The sequence below is a fragment of the Triturus cristatus genome, chromosome 1_1 (genome assembly GCF_964204655.1).
Source record: "Triturus cristatus chromosome 1_1, aTriCri1.1, whole genome shotgun sequence".
Taxonomy (NCBI): Eukaryota; Metazoa; Chordata; class Amphibia; order Caudata; family Salamandridae; genus Triturus; species Triturus cristatus.
In genome coordinates this window covers 285574852-285599845 of record NC_140579.1, presented here as the reverse complement: position 1 = coordinate 285599845, position 24994 = coordinate 285574852, and positions in this window count along the sequence as shown.

Genomic DNA, 24994 nt, shown 5'->3' with positions numbered 1-24994 from the left:
GTGAAGTGAAGAGGTCAGAGGCTCACTGCTTGTGAAGTGAAGAGGTCAGAGGCTCACTGCTTGTGAAGTGAAGAGGTCAGAGGATCGCTGCTTGTGAAGTGAAGATGTCAGAGGATCACTGCTTGTGAAGTGAAGAGGTCAGAGGATCGCTGCTTGTGAAGTGAAGAGGTCAGAGGATCGCTGCTTGTTAAGTGAAGAGGTCAGAGGCTCACTGCTTGTGATAGGAAGAGGTCAGAGGCTCACCGCTTGTGAAGTGAAGAGGTCAGAGGATCACTGCTTGTGCAGTGAAGAGGTCAGAGGATCACTGCTTGTGCAGTGAAAAGGTCAGAGGATCACTGCTTGTGCAGTGAAGAGGTCAGAGGATCACTGCTTGTGAAGTGAAGAGGTCAGAGGATCACTGCTTGTGAAGTGAAGAGGTCAGAGGATTGTTGCTTGTGAAGTGAAGAGGTCAGAGGATCGCTGCTTGTGAAGTGAAGAGGTTAGAGGCTCGCTGCTTGTGAAGTGAAGATGTCAGAGGATCACTGCTTGTGATGGGAAGAGGTCAGAGAATCACCGCTTGTGAAGTGAAGAGGTCAGAGGATCACCGCTTGTGAAGTGAAGAGGTCAGAGGCTCACTGCTTGTGAAGTGAAGAGGTCAGAGGCTCACTGCTTGTGAAGTGGTCAGACGCTCGCTGCTTGTGAAGTGAAGAGGTCAGAGGATCGCTGCTTGTGAAGTGAAGATGTCAGAGAATCACTGCTTGTGAAGTGAAGAGGTCAGAGGCTCACTGCTTGTGAAGGGAAAAGGTCAGAGGCTCATTGCTTGTGAAGTGAAGAGGTCAGAGGCTCACTACTTGTGAAGTGAAGAGGTCAGAGGTTCGCTGCTTGTGAAGTGAAGAGGTCAGAGGATCACTGCTTGTGAGGATCACTGCTTGTGAAGTGAAGAGGTCAGAGGCTCACTGCTTGTGAAGTGAAGAGGTCAGAGGATCACTGCTTGTGAAGTGAAGAGGTCAGAGAATCACTGCTTGTGAAGTGAAGAGGTCAGAGGCTCACTGCTTGTGAAGGGAAGAGGTCAGAGGCTCACTGCTTGTGAAGTGAAGAGGTCAGAGGATCACTGTTTGTGAGGATCACTGCTTGTGAAGTGAAGACGTCAGAGGCTCACTGCTTGTGAAGTGAAGAGGTCAGAGGATCGCTGCTTGTGAAGTGAAGATGTCAGAGAATCACTGCTTGTGAAGGGAAGAGGTCAGAGGCTCACTGCTTGTGAAGTGAAGAGGTCAGAGGCTCACTACTTGTGAAGTGAAGAGGTCAGAGGTTCGCTGCTTGTGAAGGGAAGAGGTCAGAGGCTCACTGCTTGTGAAGTGAAGAGGTCAGAGGATCACTGCTTGTGAGGATCACTGCTTGTGAAGTGAAGACGTCAGAGGCTCACTGCTTGTGAAGTGAAGAGGTCAGAGGATCGCTGCTTGTGAAGTGAAGATGTCAGAGAATCACTGCTTGTGAAGTGAAGAGGTCAGAGGCTCGCTGCTTGTGAAGTGAAGAGGTCAGAGGCTCACTGCTTGTGAAGTGAAGAGGTCAGAGGATCGCTGCTTGTGAAGTGAAGATGTCAGAGGATCACTGCTTGTGAAGTGAAGAGGTCAGAGGGTCACTGCTTGTGAAGTGAAGAGGTCAGAGGCTCACTGCTTGTGAAGTGAAGAGGTCAGAGGATCGCTGCTTGTGAAGTGAAGAGGTCAGAGGCTCACTGCTTGTGATAGGAAGAGGTCAGAGGCTCACCGCTTGTGAAGTGAAGAGGTCAGAGGATCACTGCTTGTGAAGTGAAGAGGTCAGAGGATCGCTGCTTGTGAAGTGAAGAGGTCAGAGGATCACTGCTATTGAAGTGAAAAGGTCAGAGGCTCACTGGTTGTGAAGTGAAGAGGTCAGAGGATCGCTGCTTGTGAAGTGAAGAGGTCAGAGGATCACTGCTCGTGAAGTGAAGAGGTCAGAGGCTCACTGCTTATGAAGTGAAGAGGTCAGAGGATCACTGCTTGTGAAGTGAAGAGGTCAGAGGCTCACTGCTTGTGAAGTGAAGAGGTCAGAGGATCGCTGCTTGTGAAGTGAAGAGGTCAGAGGATCACTGCTTGTGATGGGAAGAGGTCAGAGGCTCGCTGCTTGTGAAGTGAAGAGGTCAGAGGCTCACTGCTTGTGAAAAGAAGAGGTCAGAGGATCACTGCTTGTGAAGTGAAGCGGTCAGAGGCTCACTGCTTGTGAAGTGAAGAGGTCAGAGGCTTACTGCTTGTGAAGAGGTCAGAGGATCGCTGCTTGTGAAGTGAAGAGGTCAGAGGATCGCTGCTTGTGATGGGAAGAGGTCAGAGGATCGCTGCTTGTGAAGTGAAGAGGTCAGAGGCTCGCTGCTTGTGAAGTGAAGAGGTCAGAGGATCGCTGCTTGTGAAGCGAAGAGGTCTGAGGATCACTGCTTGTGAAGTGAAGAGGTCAGAGGATCACTGCTTGTGAAGTGAAGAGGTCAGAGGATCGCTGCTTGTGAAGTGAAGAGGTCAGAGGATTGCTGCTTGTGAAGTGAAGAGGTCAGAGGATCGCTGCTTGTGAAGTGAAGAGGTTAGAGGCTCGCTGCTTGTGAAGTGAAGATGTCAGAGGATCACTGCTTGTGAAGTGAAGAGGTCAGAGGATCGCTGCTTGTGATGGGAAGAGGTCAGAGGATCACCGCTTGTGAAGTGAAGAGGTCAGAGGATCACTGCTTGTGAAGAGGTCAGAGGATCACTGCTTGAGAAGTGAAGAGGTCAGAGGCTCCCTGCTTGTGAAGTGAAGAGGTAAGAGGCTCGCTGCTTGTGAAGTGAAGAGGTCAGAGGATCACTGCTTGTGAAGTGAAGAGGTCAGAGGATCGCTGCTTGTGAAGTGAAGAGGTCAGAAGATCGCTGCTTGTGAAGTGAAGAGGTCAGAGGATTGCTGCTTGTGAAGTGAAGAGGTCAGAGGATCGCTGCTTGTGCAGTGAAGAGGTTAGAGGCTCGCTGCTTGTGAAGTGAAGAGGTCAGAGGATCACTGCTTGTGAAGTGGTCAGAGGATCGCTGCTTGTGATGGGAAGAGGTCAGAGGATCACCGCTTGTGAAGTGAAGAGGTCAGAGGATCACTGCTTGTGAAGTGAAGAGGTCAGAGGCTCGCTGCTTGTGAAGTGAAGAGGTCAGAGGCTCGCTGCTTGTGAAGTGAAGAGGTCAGAGGCTCGCTGCTTGTGAAGTGAAGAGGTCAGAGGCTCGCTGCTTGTGAAGTGAAGAGGTCAGAGGATCGCTGCTTGTGAAGTGAAGAGGTTAGAGGCTCGCTGCTTTTGAAGTGGTCAGAGGATCACTGCTTGTGAAGTGAAGAGGTCAGAGGATCGCCGCTTGTGATGGGAAGAGGTCAGAGGATCACCGCTTGTGAAGTGAAGAGGTCAGAGGATCACTGCTTGTGAAGTGAAGAGGTCAGAGGCTCACTGCTTGTGAAGTGAAGAGGTCAGAGGCTCACTGCTTGTGAAGTGAAGAGGTCAGAGGATCGCTGCTTGTGAAGTGAAGAGGTCAGAGGCTCGCTGCTTGTGAAGTGAAGAGGTCAGAGGCTCGCTGCTTGTGAAGTGAAGAGGTCAGAGGCTAGCTGCTTGTGAAGTGAAGAGGTCAGAGGATCGCTGCTTGTGAAGTGAAGAGGTCAGAGGATCGCTGCTTGTGATGGGAAGAGGTCAGAGGATCGCTGCTTGTGAAGTGAAGAGGTCAGAGGATCACTGCTTGTGAAGTGAAGAAGTCGGGCGATCGCCGCTTGTAAAGTGAAGAGGTCAGAGGATCACTGCTTGTGATGGGAAGAGGTCAGAGGATCACTGCTTGTGAGGATCACTGCTTGTGAAGTGAAGAGGTCAGAGGCTCACTGCTTGTGAAGCGAAGAGGTCAGAGAATTGCTGCTTGTGAAGTGAAGAGGTGAGATGATCACTGCTTGTGAAGCGAAGAGGTCAGAGGATCACTGCTTGTGAAGTGCAGAAGTCGGGCGATCGCCGCTTGTAAAGTGAAGAGGTCAGAGGATCGCTGCTTGTGATGGGAAGAGGTCACAGGATCGCTGCTTGTGAAGTGAAGAGGTCAGAGGATCACTGCTTGTGCAGATCACTGCTTGTGAAGTGAAGAGGTCAGAGGCTCACTGCTTGTGAAGTGAAGAGGTCAGAGGATCACTGCTTGTGAAGTGAAGAGGTCAGAGGCTCACTGCTTGTGAAGTGAAGAGGTCAGAGGATCGCTGCTTGTGAAGTGAAGATGTCAGAGGATCACTGCTTGTGAAGTGAAGAGGTCAGAGGATCACTGCCTGTGAAGTGAAGAGGTCAGAGGATCACTGCTTGTGAAGTGAAGAGGTCAGAGGATCACTGCTTGTGAAGTGTAGAGGTCAGAGGATCGCTGCTTGTGATGGTAAGAGGTCAGAGGATCACCGCTTGTGAAGTGAAGAGGTCAGAGGATCACTGCTTGTGAAGTGAAGAGGTCAGAGGATCACTGCTTGTGAAGTGAAGAGGTCAGAGGCTCACTGCTTGTGAAGTGAAGAGGTCAGAGGATCGCTGCTTGTGAAGTGAAGAGGTCAGAGGATCGCTGCTTGTGAAGTGAAGAGGTCAGAGGATCGCTGCTTGTGATGGGAAGAGGTCAGAGGATCGCTGCTTGTGAAGTGAAGAGGTCAAAGGATCACTGCTTGTGAAGTGAAGAAGTCGGGCGATCGCCGCTTGTAAAGTGAAGAGGTCAGAGGATCGCCGCTTGTGATGGGAAGAGGTCACAGGATCGCTGCTTGTGAAGTGAAGCGGTCAGAGGATCGCTGCTTGTGAAGTGAAGAGGTCAGAGGATCACTGCTTGTGAAGTGAAGAGGTCAGAGGCTCACTGCTTGTGAAGTGAAGAGGTCAGAGGATCGCTGCTTGTGAAGTGAAGAGGTGAGATGATCACTGCTTGTGAAGCGAAGAGGTCAGAGGCTCACTGCTTGTGAAGTGAAGAGGTCAGAGGCTCACTGCTTGTGAAGTGAAGAGGTCAGAGGATCGCTGCTTGTGAAGTGAAGAGGTCAGAGGATCACTGCTTGTGAAGTGAAGAGGTCAGAGGATCACTGCTTGTGAAGTGAAGAGGTCAGAGGATCACTGCTTGTGAAGTGAAGAGGTCAGAGGATCGCTGCTTGTGAAGTGAAGAGGTCAGAGGATCGCTGCTTGTGAAGTGAAGAGGTCAGAGGCTCACTGCTTGTGAAGTGAAGAGGTCAGAGGATCACTGCTTGTGAAGTGAAGCGGTCAGAGGATCACTGCTTGTGAAGTGAAGAGGTCAGAGGCTCACTGCTTGTGAAGTGGAGAGGTCAGAGGATCGCTGCTTGTGATGGGAAGAAGTCAGAGGATCGCTGCTTGTGAAGTGAAGAGGTCAGAGGATCACTGCTTGTGCGGATCACTGATTGTGAAGTGAAGATGTCAGAGGCTCGCTGCTTGTGAAGTGAAGAGGTCAGAGGACCGCTGCTTGTGAAGTGAAGAGGTCAGAGGACCACTGCTTGTGAAGGGAAGAGGTCAGAGGATCGCTGCTTGTGATGGGAAGAGGTCAGAGGATCACTGCTTGTGAAGTGAAGAGGTCAGAGGATCACTGCTTGTGAAGTGAAGAGGTCAGAGGCTCACTGCTTGTGAAGTGAAGAGGTCAGAGGATCGCTGCTTGTGAAGTGAAGAGGTCAGAGGATCACTGCTTGTGAGGATCACTGCTTGTGAAGTGAAGAGGTCAGAGGCTCACTGCTTGTGAAGTGAAGAGGTCAGAGGATTGCTGCTTGTGAAGTGAAGAGGTCAGAGGATTGCTGCTGCTTGTGATGGGAAGAGGTCAGAGGATCGCTGCTTGTGATGGGAAGAGGTCAGAGGATCACTGCTTGTGAAGTGAAGAGGTCATAGGATCGCTGCTTGTGAAGTGAAGAGGTCAGAGGATCGCTGCTCGTGATGGGAAGAGGTCAGAGGATCGCTGCTTGTGAAGTGAAGAGGTCAGAGGATCACTGCTTGTGAAGTGAAGAGGTCAGAGGATCGCTGCTTGTGATGTGAAGAGGTGAGAGGATCGCTGCTTGTGATGTGAAGAGGTGAGAGGATCACTGCTATTGAAGTGAAGAGGTCAGAGGCCCACTGGTTGTGAAGAGGTCAGAGGATCGCTGCTTGTGAAGTGAAGAGGTCAGAGGATCACTGCTTGTGAAGTGAAGAGGTCAAAGGCTCACTGCTTGTGAAGTGAAGAGGTCAGAGGCTCACTGCTTGTGAAGTGAAGAGGTCAGAGGCTCACTGCTTGTGAAGTGAAGAGGTCAGAGGATCGCTGCTTGTGATGGGACGAGGTCAGAGGATCTCTGCTTGTGAAGTGAAGAGGTCAGAGGCTCACTGCTTGTGAAGTGAAGCGGTCAGAGGATCACTGCTTGTGAAGTGAAGCGGTCAGAGGATCACTGCTTGTGAAGTGAAGAGGTCAGAGGCTCGCTGCTTGTGAAGTGGAGAGGTCAGAGGATCGCTGTTTGTGATGGGAAGAAGTCAGAGGATCGCTGCTTGTGAAGTGAAGAGGTCAGAGGATCGCTGCTTGTGAAGTGAAGAGGTCAGAGGATCGCTGCTTGTGAAGTGAAGAGGTCAGAGGATTGCTGCTTGTGAAGTGAAGAGGTCAGAGGATTGCTGCTGCTTGTGATGGGAAGAGGTCAGAGGATCGCTGCTTGTGATGGGAAGAGGTTAGAGGATCACTGCTTGTGAAGTGAAGAGGTCAGAGGATCACTGCTTGTGAAGTGAAGAGGTCAGAGGATCGCTGCTTGTGATGTGAAGAGGTGAGAGGATCACTGCTATTGAAGTGAAGAGGTCAGAGGCCCACTGGTTGTGAAGAGGTCAGAGGATCGCTGCTTGTGAAGTGAAGAGGTCAGAGGATTACTGCTTGTGAAGTGAAGAGGTCAGAGGATCACTGCTTGTGAAGTGAAGAGGTCAGAGGATCACTGCTTGTGAAGTGAAGAGGTCAGAGGCTCACTGCTTGTGAAGTGAAGAGGTCAGAGGATCGCTGCTTGTGATGGGAAGAGGTCAGAGGATCACTACGTGTAAAGGGAAGAGGTCAGAGGCTCACTGCTTGTGAAGTGAAGAAGTCGGGCGATCGCCGCTTGTAAAGTGAAGAGGTCAGAGGATCGCTGCTTGTGATGGGAAGAGGTCACACGATCGCTGCTTGTGATGGGAAGCGGTCAGAGGATCGCTGCTTGTGAAGTGAAGAGGTCAGAGGATTGCTGCTGCTTGTGATGGGAAGAGGTCAGAGGATCACTGCTTGTGAAGTGAAGAGGTCAGAGGATCACTGCTTGTGAAGTGAAGAGGTCAGAGGATCACTGCTTGTGAAGTGAAGAGGTCAGAGGATCACTGCTTGTGAAGTGAAGAGGTCAGAGGATCACTGCTTGTGAAGTGAAGAGGTCAGAGGCTCACTGCTTGTGAAGTGAAGAGGTCAGAGGATCGCTGCTTGTGATGGGAAGAGGTCAGAGGATCACTACTTGTAAAGGGAAGAGGTCAGAGGCTCACTGCTTGTGAAGTGAAGAGGTCAGAGGATCGCTGCTTGTGAAGTGAAGAGGTCAGAGGATCGCTGCTTGTGAAGTGAAGAGGTGAGATGAACACTGCTTGTGAAGCGAAGAGGTCAGAGGCTCACTGCTTGTGAAGTGAAGAGGTCAGAGGATCGGTGCTTGTGAAATGAAGAGGTGAGATGATCACTGCTTGTGAAGCGAAGAGGTCAGAGGCTCACTGCTTGTGAAGTGAAGAGGTCAGAGGATCGCTGCTTGTGAAGTGAAGAGGTCAGAGGATCGCTGCTTGTGAAGTGAAGAGGTCAGAGGCTCGCTGCTTGTGAAGTGAAGAGGTCAGAGGCTCGCTGCTTGTGAAGTGAAGAGGTCAAAGGATCGCTGCTTGTGAAGTGAAGAGGTCAGAGGCTCACTGCTTGTGATGGGAAGAGGTCAGAGGCTCACCGCTTGTGAAGTGAAGAGGTCAGAGGATCACTGCTTGTGAAGTGCAGAGGTCAGAGGCTCACTGCTTGTGAAGTGAAGAGGTCAGAGGATCGCTGCTTGTGATGGGAAGAGGTCAGAGGATCACTACGTGTAAAGGGAAGAGGTCAGAGGCTCACTGCTTGTGAAGTGAAGAGGTCAGAGGATCGCTGCTTGTGAAGTGAAGAGGTCAGAGGATCGCTGCTTGTGATGGGAAGAGGTCAGAGGATCACTACGTGTAAAGGGAAGAGGTCAGAGGCTCACTACTTGTGAAGTGAAGAGGTGAGAGGATCACTGCTGGTGAAGTGAAGAGGTCAGAGGATCACTGCTTGTGAAGTGTAGAGGTCAGAGGATCGCTGCTTGTGATGGTAAGAGGTCAGAGGATCACCGCTTGTGAAGTGAAGAGGTCAGAGGATCACTGCTTGTGAAGTGAAGAGGTCAGAGGATCACTGCTTGTGAAGTGAAGAGGTCAGAGGCTCACTGCTTGTGAAGTGAAGAGGTCAGAGGATCGCTGCTTGTGAAGTGAAGAGGTCAGAGGATCGCTGCTTGTGAAGTGAAGAGGTCAGAGGATCGCTGCTTGTGATGGGAAGAGGTCAGAGGATCGCTGCTTGTGAAGTGAAGAGGTCAGAGGATCACTGCTTGTGAAGTGAAGAAGTCGGGCGATCGCCGCTTGTAAAGTGAAGAGGTCAGAGGATCGCCGCTTGTGATGGGAAGAGGTCACAGGATCGCTGCTTGTGAAGTGAAGCGGTCAGAGGATCGCTGCTTGTGAAGTGAAGAGGTCAGAGGATCACTGCTTGTGAAGTGAAGAGGTCAGAGGCTCACTGCTTGTGAAGTGAAGAGGTCAGAGGATCGCTGCTTGTGAAGTGAAGAGGTGAGATGATCACTGCTTGTGAAGCGAAGAGGTCAGAGGCTCACTGCTTGTGAAGTGAAGAGGTCAGAGGCTCACTGCTTGTGAAGTGAAGAGGTCAGAGGATCGCTGCTTGTGAAGTGAAGAGGTCAGAGGATCACTGCTTGTGAAGTGAAGAGGTCCGAGGATCACTGCTTGTGAAGTGAAGGGGTCAGAGGATCACTGCTTGTGAAGTGAAGAGGTCAGAGGATCGCTGCTTGTGAAGTGAAGAGGTCAGAGGATCGCTGCTTGTGAAGTGAAGAGGTCAGAGGCTCACTGCTTGTGAAGTGAAGAGGTCAGAGGATCACTGCTTGTGAAGTGAAGCGGTCAGAGGATCACTGCTTGTGAAGTGAAGAGGTCAGAGGCTCACTGCTTGTGAAGTGGAGAGGTCAGAGGATCGCTGCTTGTGATGGGAAGAAGTCAGAGGATCGCTGCTTGTGAAGTGAAGAGGTCAGAGGATCACTGCTTGTGCGGATCACTGATTGTGAAGTGAAGAGGTCAGAGGCTCGCTGCTTGTGAAGTGAAGAGGTCAGAGGACCGCTGCTTGTGAAGTGAAGAGGTCAGAGGACCACTGCTTGTGAAGGGAAGAGGTCAGAGGATCGCTGCTTGTGATGGGAAGAGGTCAGAGGATCACTGCTTGTGAAGTGAAGAGGTCAGAGGATCACTGCTTGTGAAGTGAAGAGGTCAGAGGCTCACTGCTTGTGAAGTGAAGAGGTCAGAGGATCGCTGCTTGTGAAGTGAAGAGGTCAGAGGATCACTGCTTGTGAGGATCACTGCTTGTGAAGTGAAGAGGTCAGAGGCTCACTGCTTGTGAAGTGAAGAGGTCAGAGGATTGCTGCTTGTGAAGTGAAGAGGTCAGAGGATTGCTGCTGCTTGTGATGGGAAGAGGTCAGAGGATCGCTGCTTGTGATGGGAAGAGGTCAGAGGATCACTGCTTGTGAAGTGAAGAGGTCATAGGATCGCTGCTTGTGAAGTGAAGAGGTCAGAGGATCGCTGCTCGTGATGGGAAGAGGTCAGAGGATCGCTGCTTGTGAAGTGAAGAGGTCAGAGGATCACTGCTTGTGAAGTGAAGAGGTCAGAGGATCGCTGCTTGTGATGTGAAGAGGTGAGAGGATCGCTGCTTGTGATGTGAAGAGGTGAGAGGATCACTGCTATTGAAGTGAAGAGGTCAGAGGCCCACTGGTTGTGAAGAGGTCAGAGGATCGCTGCTTGTGAAGTGAAGAGGTCAGAGGATCACTGCTTGTGAAGCGAAGAGGTCAGAGGCTCACTGCTTGTGAAGTGAAGAGGTCAGAGGATCGCTGCTTGTGAAATGAAGAGGTGAGATGATCACTGCTTGTGAAGCGAAGAGGTCAGAGGCTCACTGCTTGTGAAGTGAAGAGGTCAGAGGATCGCTGCTTGTGAAGTGAAGAGGTCAGAGGATCACTGCTTGTGAAGTGAAGAGGTCAGAGGCTCACTGCTTGTGAAGTGAAGAGGTCAGAGGCTCACTGCTTGTGAAGTGAAGAGGTCAGAGGATCGCTGCTTGTGAAGTGAAGAGGTCAGAGGCTCACTGCGTGTGATAGGAAGAGGTCAGAGGCTCACCGCTTGTGAAGTGAAGAGGTCAGAGGATCACCGCTTGTGCAGTGAAGAGGTCAGAGGCTCGCTGCTTGTGAAGTGAAGAGGTCAGAGGATCGCTGCTTGTGATGGGAAGAGGTCAGAGGATCGCTGCTTGTGAAGTGAAGAGGTCAGAGGATCACTGCTTGTGAAGTGAAGAAGTCGGGCGATCGCCGCTTGTAAAGTGAAGAGGTCACAGGATCGCTGCTTGTGATGGGAAGAGGTCACAGGATCGCTGCTTGTGAAGTGAAGCGGTCAGAGGATCGCTGCTTGTGAAGTGAAGAGGTCAGAGGATCACTGCTTCTGAAGTGAAGAGGTCAGAGGCTCACTGCTTGTGAAGTGAAGAGGTCAGAGGATCGCTGCTTGTGAAGTGAAGAGGTGAGATGATCGCTGCTTGTGAAGCGAAGAGGTCAGAGGCTCGCTGCTTGTGAAGTGAAGAGGTCAGAGGATCGCTGCTTGTGAAGTGAAGAGGTCAGAGGATCACTGCTTGTGAGGATCACTGCCTGTGAAGTGAAGAGGTCAGAGGCTCACTGCTTGTGAAGTGAAGAGGTCAGAGGATCACTGCTTGTGAAGTGAAGAGGTCAGAGGCTCACTGCTTGTGAAGTGAAGAGGTCAGAGGCTCACTGCTTGTGAAGTGAAGAGGTCAGAGGATCGCTGCTTGTGAAGTGAAGATGTCAGAGGATCACTGCTTGTGAAGTGAAGAGGTCAGAGGATCGCTGCTTGTGAAGTGAAGAGGTCAGAGGATCGCTGCTTGTTAAGTGAAGATGTCAGAGGATCACTGCTTGTGAAGTGAAGAGGTCAGAGGCTCACTGCTTGTGAAGTGAAGAGGTCAGAGGCTCACTGCTTGTGAAGTGAAGAGGTCAGAGGATCACTGCTTGTGAAGTGAAGAGGTCAGAGGCTCACTGCTTGTGAAGTGAAGAGGTCAGAGGCTCACTGCTTGTGAAGTGAAGAGGTCAGAGGATCGCTGCTTGTGAAGTGAAGATGTCAGAGGATCACTGCTTGTGAAGTGAAGAGGTCAGAGGATCGCTGCTTGTGAAGTGAAGAGGTCAGAGGATCGCTGCTTGTTAAGTGAAGAGGTCAGAGGCTCACTGCTTGTGATAGGAAGGGGTCAGAGGCTCACCGCTTGTGAAGTGAAGAGGTCAGAGGATCACTGCTTGTGCAGTGAAGAGGTCAGAGGATCACTGCTTGTGCAGTAAAAAGGTCAGAGGATCACTGCTTGTGCAGTGAAGAGGTCAGAGGATCACTGCTTGTGAAGTGAAGAGGTCAGAGGATCACTGCTTGTGAAGTGAAGAGGTCAGAGGATTGCTGCTTGTGAAGTGAAGAGGTCAGAGGATCGCTGCTTGTGAAGTGAAGAGGTTAGAGGCTCGCTGCTTGTGAAGTGAAGATGTCAGAGGATCACTGCTTGTGATGGGAAGAGGTCAGAGAATCACCGCTTGTGAAGTGAAGAGGTCAGAGGATCACTGCTTGTGAAGTGAAGAGGTCAGAGGCTCACTGCTTGTGAAGTGAAGAGGTCAGAGGCTCACTGCTTGTGAAGTGGTCAGACGCTCGCTGCTTGTGAAGTGAAGAGGTCAGAGGATCGCTGCTTGTGAAGTGAAGATGTCAGAGAATCACTGCTTGTGAAGTGAAGAGGTCAGAGGCTCACTGCTTGTGAAGGGAAAAGGTCAGAGGCTCATTGCTTGTGAAGTGAAGAGGTCAGAGGCTCACTACTTGTGAAGTGAAGAGGTCAGAGGTTCGCTGCTTGTGAAGTGAAGAGGTCAGAGGATCACTGCTTGTGAGGATCACTGCTTGTGAAGTGAAGAGGTCAGAGGCTCACTGCTTGTGAAGTGAAGAGGTCAGAGGATCACTGCTTGTGAAGTGAAGAGGTCAGAGAATCACTGCTTGTGAAGTGAAGAGGTCAGAGGCTCACTGCTTGTGAAGGGAAGAGGTCAGAGGCTCACTGCTTGTGAAGTGAAGAGGTCAGAGGATCACAGCTTGTGAGGATCACTGCTTGTGAAGTGAAGACGTCAGAGGCTCACTGCTTGTGAAGTGAAGAGGTCAGAGGATCGCTGCTTGTGAAGTGAAGATGTCAGAGAATCACTGCTTGTGAAGGGAAGAGGTCAGAGGCTCACTGCTTGTGAAGGGAAGAGGTCAGAGGCTCACTGCTTGTGAAGTGAAGAGGTCAGAGGCTCACTACTTGTGAAGTGAAGAGGTCAGAGGTTCGCTGCTTGTGAAGGGAAGAGGTCAGAGGCTCACTGCTTGTGAAGTGAAGAGGTCAGAGGATCACTGCTTGTGAGGATCACTGCTTGTGAAGTGAAGACGTCAGAGGCTCACTGCTTGTGAAGTGAAGAGGTCAGAGGATCGCTGCTTGTGAAGTGAAGATGTCAGAGAATCACTGCTTGTGAAGTGAAGAGGTCAGAGGCTCGCTGCTTGTGAAGTGAAGAGGTCAGAGGCTCACTGCTTGTGAAGTGAAGAGGTCAGAGGATCGCTGCTTGTGAAGTGAAGATGTCAGAGGATCACTGCTTGTGAAGTGAAGAGGTCAGAGGGTCACTGCTTGTGAAGTGAAGAGGTCAGAGGCTCACTGCTTGTGAAGTGAAGAGGTCAGAGGATCGCTGCTTGTGAAGTGAAGAGGTCAGAGGCTCACTGCTTGTGATAGGAAGAGGTCAGAGGCTCACCGCTTGTGAAGTGAAGAGGTCAGAGGATCACTGCTTGTGAAGTGAAGAGGTCAGAGGATCGCTGCTTGTGAAGTGAAGAGGTCAGAGGATCACTGCTATTGAAGTGAAAAGGTCAGAGGCTCACTGGTTGTGAAGTGAAGAGGTCAGAGGATCGCTGCTTGTGAAGTGAAGAGGTCAGAGGATTGCTGCTTGTGAAGTGAAGAGGTCAGAGGATTGCTGCTGCTTGTGATGGGAAGAGGTCAGAGGATCGCTGCTTGTGATGGGAAGAGGTCAGAGGATCACTGCTTGTGAAGTGAAGAGGTCAGAGGATCGCTGCTTGTGAAGTGAAGAGGTCAGAGGATCGCTGCTTGTGAAGTGAAGAGGTCAGAGGATCACTGCTTGTGAAGTGAAGAGGTCAGAGGATCACTGCTTTTGAGGATCACTGCTTGTGAAGTGAAGAGGTCAGAGGCTCACTGCTTGTGAAGCGAAGAGGTCAGAGGATCGCTGCTTGTGAAGTGAAGAGGTGAGATGATCACTGCTTGTGAAGCGAAGAGGTCAGAGGCTCGCTGCTTGTGAAGTGAAGAGGTCAGAGGATCGCTGCTTGTGAAGTGAAGAGGTCAGAGGATCACTGCTTGTGAAGTGAAGAGGTCAGAGGCTCACTGCTTGTGAAGTGAAGAGGTCAGAGGATCGCTGCTTGTGAAGTGAAGAGGTCAGAGGATCACTGCTTGTGAGGATCACTGCTTGTGAAGTGAAGAGGTCAGAGGCTCACTGCTTGTGAAGCGAAGAGGTCAGAGAATCGCTGCTTGTGAAGTGAAGAGGTGAGATGATCACTGCTTGTGAAGCGAAGAGGTCAGAGGATCACTGCTTGTGAAGTGAAGAGGTCAGAGGATCGCTGCTTGTGAAGTGAAGAGGTCAGAGGATCACTGCTTGTGAGGATCACTGCTTGTGAAGTGAAGAGGTCAGAGGCTCACTGCTTGTGAAGTGAAGAGGTCAGAGGATCACTGCTTGTGAAGTGAAGAGGTCAGAGGCTCACTGCTTGTGAAGTGAAGAGGTCAGAGGCTCACTGCTTGTGAAGTGAAGAGGTCAGAGGATCGCTGCTTGTGAAGTGAAGATGTCAGAGGATCACTGCTTGTGAAGTGAAGAGGTCAGAGGATCGCTGCTTGTGAAGTGAAGAGGTCAGAGGATCGCTGCTTGTTAAGTGAAGATGTCAGAGGATCACTGCTTGTGAAGTGAAGAGGTCAGAGGCTCACTGCTTGTGAAGTGAAGAGGTCAGAGGCTCACTGCTTGTGAAGTGAAGAGGTCAGAGGATCACTGCTTGTGAAGTGAAGAGGTCAGAGGCTCACTGCTTGTGAAGTGAAGAGGTCAGAGGCTCACTGCTTGTGAAGTGAAGAGGTCAGAGGATCGCTGCTTGTGAAGTGAAGATGTCAGAGGATCACTGCTTGTGAAGTGAAGAGGTCAGAGGATCGCTGCTTGTGAAGTGAAGAGGTCAGAGGATCGCTGCTTGTTAAGTGAAGAGGTCAGAGGCTCACTGCTTGTGATAGGAAGGGGTCAGAGGCTCACCGCTTGTGAAGTGAAGAGGTCAGAGGATCACTGCTTGTGCAGTGAAGAGGTCAGAGGATCACTGCTTGTGCAGTGAAAAGGTCAGAGGATCACTGCTTGTGCAGTGAAGAGGTCAGAGGATCACTGCTTGTGAAGTGAAGAGGTCAGAGGATTGCTGCTTGTGAAGTGAAGAGGTCAGAGGATCGCTGCTTGTGAAGTGAAGAGGTTAGAGGCTCGCTGCTTGTGAAGTGAAGATGTCAGAGGATCACTGCTTGTGATGGGAAGAGGTCAGAGAATCACCGCTTGTGAAGTGAAGAGGTCAGAGGATCACCGCTTGTGAAGTGAAGAGGTCAGAGGCTCACTGCTTGTGAAGTGAAGAGGTCAGAGGCTCACTGCTTGTGAAGTGGTCAGACGCTCGCTGCTTGTGAAGTGAAGAGGTCAGAGGATCGCTGCTTGTGAAGTGAAGATGTCAGAGAATCACTGCTTGTGAAGTGAAGAGGTCAGAGGCACACTGCTTGTGAAGGGAAAAGGTCAGAGGCTCATTGCTTGTGAAGTGAAGAGGTCAGAGGCTCACTACTTGTGAAGTGAAGAGGTCAGAGGTTCGCTGCTTGTGAAGTGAAGAGGTCAGAGGATCACTGCTTGTGAGGATCACTGCTTGTGAAGTGAAGAGGTCAGAGGCTCACTGCTTGTGAAGTGAAGAGGTCAGAGGATCACTGCTTGTGAAGTGAAGAGGTCAGAGAATCACTGCTTGTGAAGTGAAGAGGTCAGAGGCTCACTGCTTGTGAAGGGAAGAGGTCAGAGGCTCACTGCTTGTGAAGTGAAGAGGTCAGAGGATCACTGCTTGTGAGGATCACTGCTTGTGAAGTGAAGACGTCAGAGGCTCACTGCTTGTGAAGTGAAGAGGTCAGAGGATCGCTGCTTGTGAAGTGAAGATGTCAGAGAATCACTGCTTGTGAAGGGAAGAGGTCAGAGGCTCACTGCTTGTGAAGGGAAGAGGTCAGAGGCTCACTGCTTGTGAAGTGAAGAGGTCAGAGGCTCACTACTTGTGAAGTGAAGAGGTCAGAGGTTCGCTGCTTGTGAAGGGAAGAGGTCAGAGGCTCACTGCTTGTGAAGTGAAGAGGTCAGAGGATCACTGCTTGTGAGGATCACTGCTTGTGAAGTGAAGACGTCAGAGGCTCACTGCTTGTGAAGTGAAGAGGTCAGAGGATCGCTGCTTGTGAAGTGAAGATGTCAGAGAATCACTGCTTGTGAAGTGAAGAGGTCAGAGGCTCGCTGCTTGTGAAGTGAAGAGGTCAGAGGCTCACTGCTTGTGAAGTGAAGAGGTCAGAGGATCGCTGCTTGTGAAGTGAAGATGTCAGAGGATCACTGCTTGTGAAGTGAAGAGGTCAGAGGGTCACTGCTTGTGAAGTGAAGAGGTCAGAGGCTCACTGCTTGTGAAGTGAAGAGGTCAGAGGATCGCTGCTTGTGAAGTGAAGAGGTCAGAGGCTCACTGCTTGTGATAGGAAGAGGTCAGAGGCTCACCGCTTGTGAAGTGAAGAGGTCAGAGGATCACTGCTTGTGAAGTGAAGAGGTCAGAGGATCGCTGCTTGTGAAGTGAAGAGGTCAGAGGATCACTGCTATTGAAGTGAAAAGGTCAGAGGCTCACTGGTTGTGAAGTGAAGAGGTCAGAGGATCGCTGCTTGTGAAGTGAAGAGGTCAGAGGATTGCTGCTGCTTGTGATGGGAAGAGGTCAGAGGATCGCTGCTTGTGATGGGAAGAGGTCAGAGGATCACTGCTTGTGAAGTGAAGAGGTCAGAGGATCGCTGCTTGTGAAGTGAAGAGGTCAGAGGATCGCTGCTTGTGAAGTGAAGAGGTCAGAGGATCACTGCTTGTGAAGTGAAGAGGTCAGAGGATCACTGCTTGTGAGGATCACTGCTTGTGAAGTGAAGAGGTCAGAGGCTCACTGCTTGTGAAGCGAAGAGGTCAGAGGATCGCTGCTTGTGAAGTGAAGAGGTGAGATGATCACTGCTTGTGAAGCGAAGAGGTCAGAGGCTCGCTGCTTGTGAAGTGAAGAGGTCAGAGGATCGCTGCTTGTGAAGTGAAGAGGTCGGAGGATCACTGCTTGTGAAGTGAAGAGGTCAGAGGCTCACTGCTTGTGAAGTGAAGAGGTCAGAGGATCGCTGCTTGTGAAGTGAAGAGGTCAGAGGATCACTGCTTGTGCGGATCACTGATTGTGAAGTGAAGAGGTCAGAGGCTCACTGCTTGTGAAGTGAAGAGGTCAGAGGCTCACTGCTTGTGAAGTGAAGAGGTGAGAGGCTCACTGCTTGTGAAGTGAAGAGGTCAGAGGATCGCTGCTTGTGAAGTGAAGAGGTCAGAGGATCGCTGCTTGTGAAGTGAAGAGGTCAGAGGCTCACTGCTTGTGAAGTGAAGAGGTCAGAGGCTCGCTGCTTATGAAGTGAAGAGGTCAGAGGATCACTGCTTGTGAAGTGAAGAGGTCAGAGGATCACTGCTTGTGAAGTGAAGAGGTCAGAGGCTCACTGCTTGTGAAGTGAAGAGGTCAGAGGATCGCTGGTTGTGAAGTGAAGAGGTCAGAGGATCACTGCTTGTGAGGATCACTGCTTGTGAAGTGAAGAGGTCAGAGGCTCACTGCTTGTGAAGTGAAGAGGTCAGAGGATTGCTGCTTGTGAAGTGAAGAGGTCAGAGGATTGCTGCTGCTTGTGATGGGAAGAGGTCAGAGGATCGCTGCTTGTGATGGGAAGAGGTCAGAGGATCACTGCTTGTGAAGTGAAGAGGTCATTGGATCGCTGCTTGTGAAGTGAAGAGGTCAGAGGATCGCTGCTCGTGATAGGAAGAGGTCAGAGGATCGCTGCTTGTGAAGTGAAGAGGTCAGAGGATCGCTGCTTGTGAAGTGAAGAGGTCAGAGGATCACTGCTTTTGAATTGAAGAGGTCAGAGGCTCACTGCTTGTGAAGTGAAGAGGTCAGAGGATCACTGCTTGTGAAGTGAAGAGGTCAGAGGATCGCTGCTTGTGATGTGAAGAGGTGAGAGGATCACTGCTATTGAAGTGAAGAGGTCAGAGGCCCACTGGTTGTGAAGAGGTCAGAGGATCGCTGCTTGTGAAGTGAAGAGGTCAGAGGATCACTGCTTGTGAAGTGAAGAGGTCAGAGGCTCACTGCTTGTGAAGTGAAGAGGTCAGAGGCTCACTGCTTGTGAAGTGAAGAGGTCAGAGGATCGCTGCTTGTGATGGGAAGAGGTCAGAGGATCGCTGCTTGTGAAGTGAAGAGGTCAGAGGCTCACTGCTTGTGAAGTGAAGAGGTCAGAGGATCACTGCTTGTGAAGTGAAGCGGTCAGAGGATCACTGCTTGTGAAGTGAAGAGGTCAGAGGCTCGCTGCTTGTGAAGTGGAGAGGTCAGAGGATCGCTGCTTGTGAAGTGGAGAGGTCAGAGGATCGCTGCTTGTGATGGGAAGAAGTCAGAGGATCGCTGCTTGTGAAGTGAAGAGGTCAGAGGCTCGCTGCTTGTGAAGTGAAGAGGTCAGAGGATCACTGCTTGTGAAGTGAAGAGGTCAGAGGCTCACTGCTAGTGAAGTGAAGAGATCAGAGGATCGCAGCTTGTGAAGTGAAGAGGTCAGAGGATCACTGCTTGTGAAGTGAAGAGGTCAGAGGATCACTGCTTGTGAAGTGAAGAGGTCAGAGGATCACTGCTTGTGAAGTGAAGAGGTCAGAGGATCACTGCTTGTGAAGTGAAGAGGTCAGAGGATCACTGCTTGTGAAGTGAAGAGGTCAGAGGCTCACTGCTTGTGAAGTGAAGAGGTCAGAGGATCGCTGCTTGTGATGGGAAGAGGTCAGAGGATCACTACGTGTAAAGGGAAGAGGTCAGAGGCTCACTGCTTGTGAAGTGAAGAGGTCAGAGGATCGCTGCTTGTGAAGTGAAGAGGTCAGAGGATCGCTGCTTGTGAAGTGAAGAGGTGAGATGAACACTGCTTGTGAAGCGAAGAGGTCAGAGGCTCACTGCTTTTGAAGTGAAGAGGTCAGAGGATCGCTGCTTGTGAAATGAAGAGGTGAGATGATCACTGCTTGTGAAGCGAAGAGGTCAGAGGCTCACTGCTTGTGAAGTGAAGAGGTCAGAGGATCGCTGCTTGTGAAGTGAAGAGGTCAGAGGATCGCTGCTTGTGAAGTGAAGAGGTCAGAGGATCACTGCTTGTGAAGTGAAGAGGTCAGAGGCTCACTGCTTGTGAAGTGAAGAGGTCAGAGGCTCACTGCTTGTGAAGTGAAGAGGTCAGAGGATCGCTGCTTGTGAAGTGAAGAGGTCAGAGGCTCACTGCGTGTGATAGGAAGAGGTCAGAGGCTCACCGCTTGTGAAGTGAAGAGGTCAGAGGATCACCGCTTGTGCAGTGAAGAGGTCAGAGGCTCGCTGCTTGTGAAGTGAAGAGGTCAGAGGATCGCTGCTTGTGATGGGAAGAGGTCAGAGGATCGCTGCTTGTGAAGTGAAGAGGTCAGAGGATCACTGCTTGTGAAGTGAAGAAGTCGGGCGATCGCCGCTTGTAAAGTGAAGAGGTCACAGGATCGCTGCTTGTGATGGGAAGAGGTCACAGGATCGCTGCTTGTGAAGTGAAGCGGTCAGAGGATCGCTGCTTGTGAAGTGAAGAGGTCAGAGGATCACTGCTTCTGAAGTGAAGAGGTCAGAGGCTCACTGCTTGTGAAGTGAAGAGGTCAGAGGATCGCTGCTTGTGAAGTGAAGAGGTGAGATGATCGCTGCTTGTGAAGCGAAGAGGTCAGAGGCTCGCTGCTTGTGAAGTGAAGAGGTCAGAGGATCGCTGCTTGTGAAGTGAAGAGGTCAGAGGATCACTGCTTGTGAGGATCACTGCTTGTGAAGTGAAGAGGTCAGAGGCTCACTGCTTGTGAAGTGAAGAGGTCAGAGGCTCGCTGCTTATGAAGTGAAGAGGTCAGAGGATCACTGCTTGTGAAGTGAAGAGGTCAGAGGATCACTGCTTGTGAAGTGAAGAGGTCAGAGGCTCACTGCTTGTGAAGTGAAGAGGTCAGAGGATCGCTGGTTGTGAAGTGAAGAGGTCAGAGGATCACTGCTTGTGAGGATCACTGCTTGTGAAGTGAAGAGGTCAGAGGCTCACTGCTTGTGAAGTGAAGAGGTCAGAGGATTGCTGCTTGTGAAGTGAAGAGGTCAGAGGATTGCTGCTGCTTGTGATGGGAAGAGGTCAGAGGATCGCTGCTTGTGATGGGAAGAGGTCAGAGGATCACTGCTTGTGAAGTGAAGAGGTCATTGGATCGCTGCTTGTGAAGTGAAGAGGTCAGAGGATCGCTGCTCGTGATAGGAAGAGGTCAGAGGATCGCTGCTTGTGAAGTGAAGAGGTCAGAGGATCGCTGCTTGTGAAGTGAAGAGGTCAGAGGATCACTGCTTTTGAATTGAAGAGGTCAGAGGCTCACTGCTTGTGAAGTGAAGAGGTCAGAGGATCAATGCTTGTGAAGTGAAGAGGTCAGAGGATCGCTGCTTGTGATGTGAAGAGGTGAGAGGATCACTGCTATTGAAGTGAAGAGGTCAGAGGCCCACTGGTTGTGAAGAGGTCAGAGGATCGCTGCTTGTGAAGTGAAGAGGTCAGAGGATCACTGCTTGTGAAGTGAAGAGGTCAGAGGCTCACTGCTTGTGAAGTGAAGAGGTCAGAGGCTCACTGCTTGTGAAGTGAAGAGGTCAGAGGATCGCTGCTTGTGATGGGAAGAGGTCAGAGGATCGCTGCTTGTGAAGTGAAGAGGTCAGAGGCTCACTGCTTGTGAAGTGAAGAGGTCAGAGGATCACTGCTTGTGAAGTGAAGCGGTCAGAGGATCACTGCTTGTGAAGTGAAGAGGTCAGAGGCTCGCTGCTTGTGAAGTGGAGAGGTCAGAGGATCGCTGCTTGTGAAGTGGAGAGGTCAGAGGATCGCTGCTTGTGATGGGAAGAAGTCAGAGGATCGCTGCTTGTGAAGTGAAGAGGTCAGAGGCTCGCTGCTTGTGAAGTGAAGAGGTCAGAGGATCACTGCTTGTGAAGTGAAGAGGTCAGAGGCTCACTGCTAGTGAAGTGAAGAGATCAGAGGATCGCAGCTTGTGAAGTGAAGAGGTCAGAGGATCACTGCTTGTGAAGTGAAGAGGTCAGAGGATCACTGCTTGTGAAGTGAAGAGGTCAGAGGATCACTGCTTGTGAAGTGAAGAGGTCAGAGGATCACTGCTTGTGAAGTGAAGAGGTCAGAGGCTCACTGCTTGTGAAGTGAAGAGGTCAGAGGATCGCTGCTTGTGATGGGAAGAGGTCAGAGGATCACTACGTGTAAAGGGAAGAGGTCAGAGGCTCACTGCTTGTGAAGTGAAGAGGTCAGAGGATCGCTGCTTGTGAAGTGAAGAGGTCAGAGGATCGCTGCTTGTGAAGTGAAGAGGTGAGATGAACACTGCTTGTGAAGCGAAGAGGTCAGAGGCTCACTGCTTGTGAAGTGAAGAGGTCAGAGGATCGCTGCTTGTGAAATGAAGAGGTGAGATGATCACTGCTTGTGAAGCGAAGAGGTCAGAGGCTCACTGCTTGTGAAGTGAAGAGGTCAGAGGATCGCTGCTTGTGAAGTGAAGAGGTCAGAGGATCGCTGCTTGTGAAGTGAAGAGGTCAGAGGATCACTGCTTGTGAAGTGAAGAGGTCAGAGGCTCACTGCTTGTGAAGTGAAGAGGTCAGAGGCTCACTGCTTGTGAAGTGAAGAGGTCAGAGGATCGCTGCTTGTGAAGTGAAGAGGTCAGAGGCTCACTGCGTGTGATAGGAAGAGGTCAGAGGCTCACCGCTTGTGAAGTGAAGAGGTCAGAGGATCACCGCTTGTGCAGTGAAGAGGTCAGAGGCTCGCTGCTTGTGAAGTGAAGAGGTCAGAGGATCGCTGCTTGTGATGGGAAGAGGTCAGAGGATCGCTGCTTGTGAAGTGAATAGGTCAGAGGATCACTGCTTGTGAAGTGAAGAAGTCGGGCGATCGCCGCTTGTAAAGTGAAGAGGTCACAGGATCGCTGCTTGTGATGGGAAGAGGTCACAGGATCGCTGCTTGTGAAGTGAAGCGGTCAGAGGATTGCTGCTTGTGAAGTGAAGAGGTCAGAGGATCACTGCTTCTGAAGTGAAGAGGTCAGAGGCTCACTGCTTGTGAAGTGAAGAGGTCAGAGGATCGCTGCTTGTGAAGTGAAGAGGTGAGATGATCGCTGCTTGTGAAGCGAAGAGGTCAGAGGCTCGCTGCTTGTGAAGTGAAGAGGTCAGAGGATCGCTGCTTGTGAAGTGAAGAGGTCAGAGGATCACTGCTTGTGAAGTGAAGAGGTCAGAGGCTCACTGCTAGTGAAGTGAAGAGATCAGAGGATCGCAGCTTGTGAAGTGAAGAGGTCAGAGGATCACTGCTTGTGAAGTGAAGAGGTCAGAGGATCACTGCTTGTGAAGTGAAGAGGTCAGAGGATCACTGCTTGTGAAGTGAAGAGGTCAGAGGATCACTGCTTGTGAAGTGAAGAGGTCAGAGGATCACTGCTTGTGAAGTGAAGAGGTCAGAGGCTCACTGCTTGTGAAGTGAAGAGGTCAGAGGATCGCTGCTTGTGATGGGAAGAGGTCAGAGGATCACTACGTGTAAAGGGAAGAGGTCAGAGGCTCACTGCTTGTGAAGTGAAGAGGTCAGAGGATCGCTGCTTGTGAAGTGAAGAGGTCAGAGGATCGCTGCTTGTGAAGTGAAGAGGTGAGATGAACACTGCTTGTGAAGCGAAGAGGTCAGAGGCTCACTGCTTGTGAAGTGAAGAGGTCAGAGGATCGCTGCTTGTGAAATGAAGAGGTGAGATGATCACTGCTTGTGAAGCGAAGAGGTCAGAGGCTCACTGCTTGTGAAGTGAAGAGGTCAGAGGATCGCTGCTTGTGAAGTGAAGAGGTCAGAGGATCGCTGCTTGTGAAGTGAAGAGGTCAGAGGATCACTGCTTGTGAAGTGAAGAGGTCAGAGGCTCACTGCTTGTGAAGTGAAGAGGTCAGAGGCTCACTGCTTGTGAAGTGAAGAGGTCAGAGGATCGCTGCTTGTGAAGTGAAGAGGTCAGAGGATCACTGCTTGTGAAGTGAAGAAGTCGGGCGATCGCCGCTTGTAAAGTGAAGAGGTCACAGGATCGCTGCTTGTGATGGGAAGAGGTCACAGGATCGCTGCTTGTGAAGTGAAGCGGTCAGAGGATCGCTGCTTGTGAAGTGAAGAGGTCAGAGGATCACTGCTTCTGAAGTGAAGAGGTCAGAGGCTCACTGCTTGTGAAGTGAAGAGGTCAGAGGATCGCTGCATGTGAAGTGAAGAGGTGAGATGATCGCTGCTTGTGAAGCGAAGAGGTCAGAGGCTCGCTGCTTGTGAAGTGAAGAGGTCAGAGGATCGCTGCTTGTGAAGTGAAGAGGTCAGAGGATCACTGCTTGTGAGGATCACTGCTTGTGAAGTGAAGAGGTCAGAGGCTCACTGCTTGTGAAGTGAAGAGGTCAGAGGATCACTGCTTGTGAAGTGAAGAGGTCAGAGGCTCACTGCTTGTGAAGTGAAGAGGTCAGAGGCTCACTGCTTGTGAAGTGAAGAGGTCAGAGGATCGCTGCTTGTGAAGTGAAGATGTCAGAGGATCACTGCTTGTGAAGTGAAGAGGTCAGAGGATCGCTGCTTGTGAAGTGAAGAGGTCAGAGGATCGCTGCTTGTTAAGTGAAGATGTCAGAGGATCACTGCTTGTGAAGTGAAGAGGTCAGAGGCTCACTGCTTGTGAAGTGAAGAGGTCAGAGGCTCACTGCTTGTGAAGTGAAGAGGTCAGAGGATCACTGCTTGTGAAGTGAAGAGGTCAGAGGCTCACTGCTTGTGAAGTGAAGAGGTCAGAGGCTCACTGCTTGTGAAGTGAAGAGGTCAGAGGATCGCTGCTTGTGAAGTGAAGATGTCAGAGGATCACTGCTTGTGAAGTGAAGAGGTCAGAGGATCGCTGCTTGTGAAGTGAAGAGGTCAGAGGATCGCTGCTTGTTAAGTGAAGAGGTCAGAGGCTCACTGCTTGTGATAGGAAGAGGTCAGAGGCTCACCGCTTGTGAAGTGAAGAGGTCAGAGGATCACTGCTTGTGCAGTGAAGAGGTCAGAGGATCACTGCTTGTGCAGTGAAAAGGTCAGAGGATCACTGCTTGTGCAGTGAAGAGGTCAGAGGATCACTGCTTGTGAAGTGAAGAGGTCAGAGGATCACTGCTTGTGAAGTGAAGAGGTCAGAGGATCACCGCTTGTGCAGTGAAGAGGTCAGAGGCTCGCTGCTTGTGAAGTGAAGAGGTCAGAGGATCGCTGCTTGTGATGGGAAGAGGTCAGAGGATCGCTGCTTGTGAAGTGAAGAGGTCAGAGGATCACTGCTTGTGAAGTGAAGAAGTCGGGCGATCGCCGCTTGTAAAGTGAAGAGGTCACAGGATCGCTGCTTGTGATGGGAAGAGGTCACAGGATCGCTGCTTGTGAAGTGAAGCGGTCAGAGGATCGCTGCTTGTGAAGTGAAGAGGTCAGAGGATCACTGCTTCTGAAGTGAAGAGGTCAGAGGCTCACTGCTTGTGAAGTGAAGAGGTCAGAGGATCGCTGCTTGTGAAGTGAAGAGGTGAGATGATCGCTGCTTGTGAAGCGAAGAGGTCAGAGGCTCGCTGCTTGTGAAGTGAAGAGGTCAGAGGATCGCTGCTTGTGAAGTGAAGAGGTCAGAGGATCACTGCTTGTGAGGATCACTGCTTGTGAAGTGAAGAGGTCAGAGGCTCACTGCTTGTGAAGTGAAGAGGTCAGAGGATCACTGCTTGTGAAGTGAAGAGGTCAGAGGCTCACTGCTTGTGAAGTGAAGAGGTCAGAGGCTCACTGCTTGTGAAGTGAAGAGGTCAGAGGATCGCTGCTTGTGAACTGAAGATGTCAGAGGATCACTGCTTGTGAAGTGAAGAGGTCAGAGGATCGCTGCTTGTGAAGTGAAGAGGTCAGAGGATCGCTGCTTGTTAAGTGAAGATGTCAGAGGATCACTGCTTGTGAAGTGAAGAGGTCAGAGGCTCACTGCTTGTGAAGTGAAGAGGTCAGAGGCTCACTGCTTGTGAAGTGAAGAGGTCAGAGGATCACTGCTTGTGAAGTGAAGAGGTCAGAGGCTCACTGCTTGTGAAGTGAAGAGGTCAGAGGCTCACTGCTTGTGAAGTGAAGAGGTCAGAGGATCGCTGCTTGTGAAGTGAAGATGTCAGAGGATCACTGCTTGTGAAGTGAAGAGGTCAGAGGATCGCTGCTTGTGAAGTGAAGAGGTCAGAGGATCGCTGCTTGTTAAGTGAAGAGGTCAGAGGCTCACTGCTTGTGATAGGAAGAGGTCAGAGGCTCACCGCTTGTGAAGTGAAGAGGTCAGAGGATCACTGCTTGTGCAGTGAAGAGGTCAGAGGATCACTGCTTGTGCAGTGAAAAGGTCAGAGGATCACCGCTTGTGCAGTGAAGAGGTCAGAGGATCACTGCTT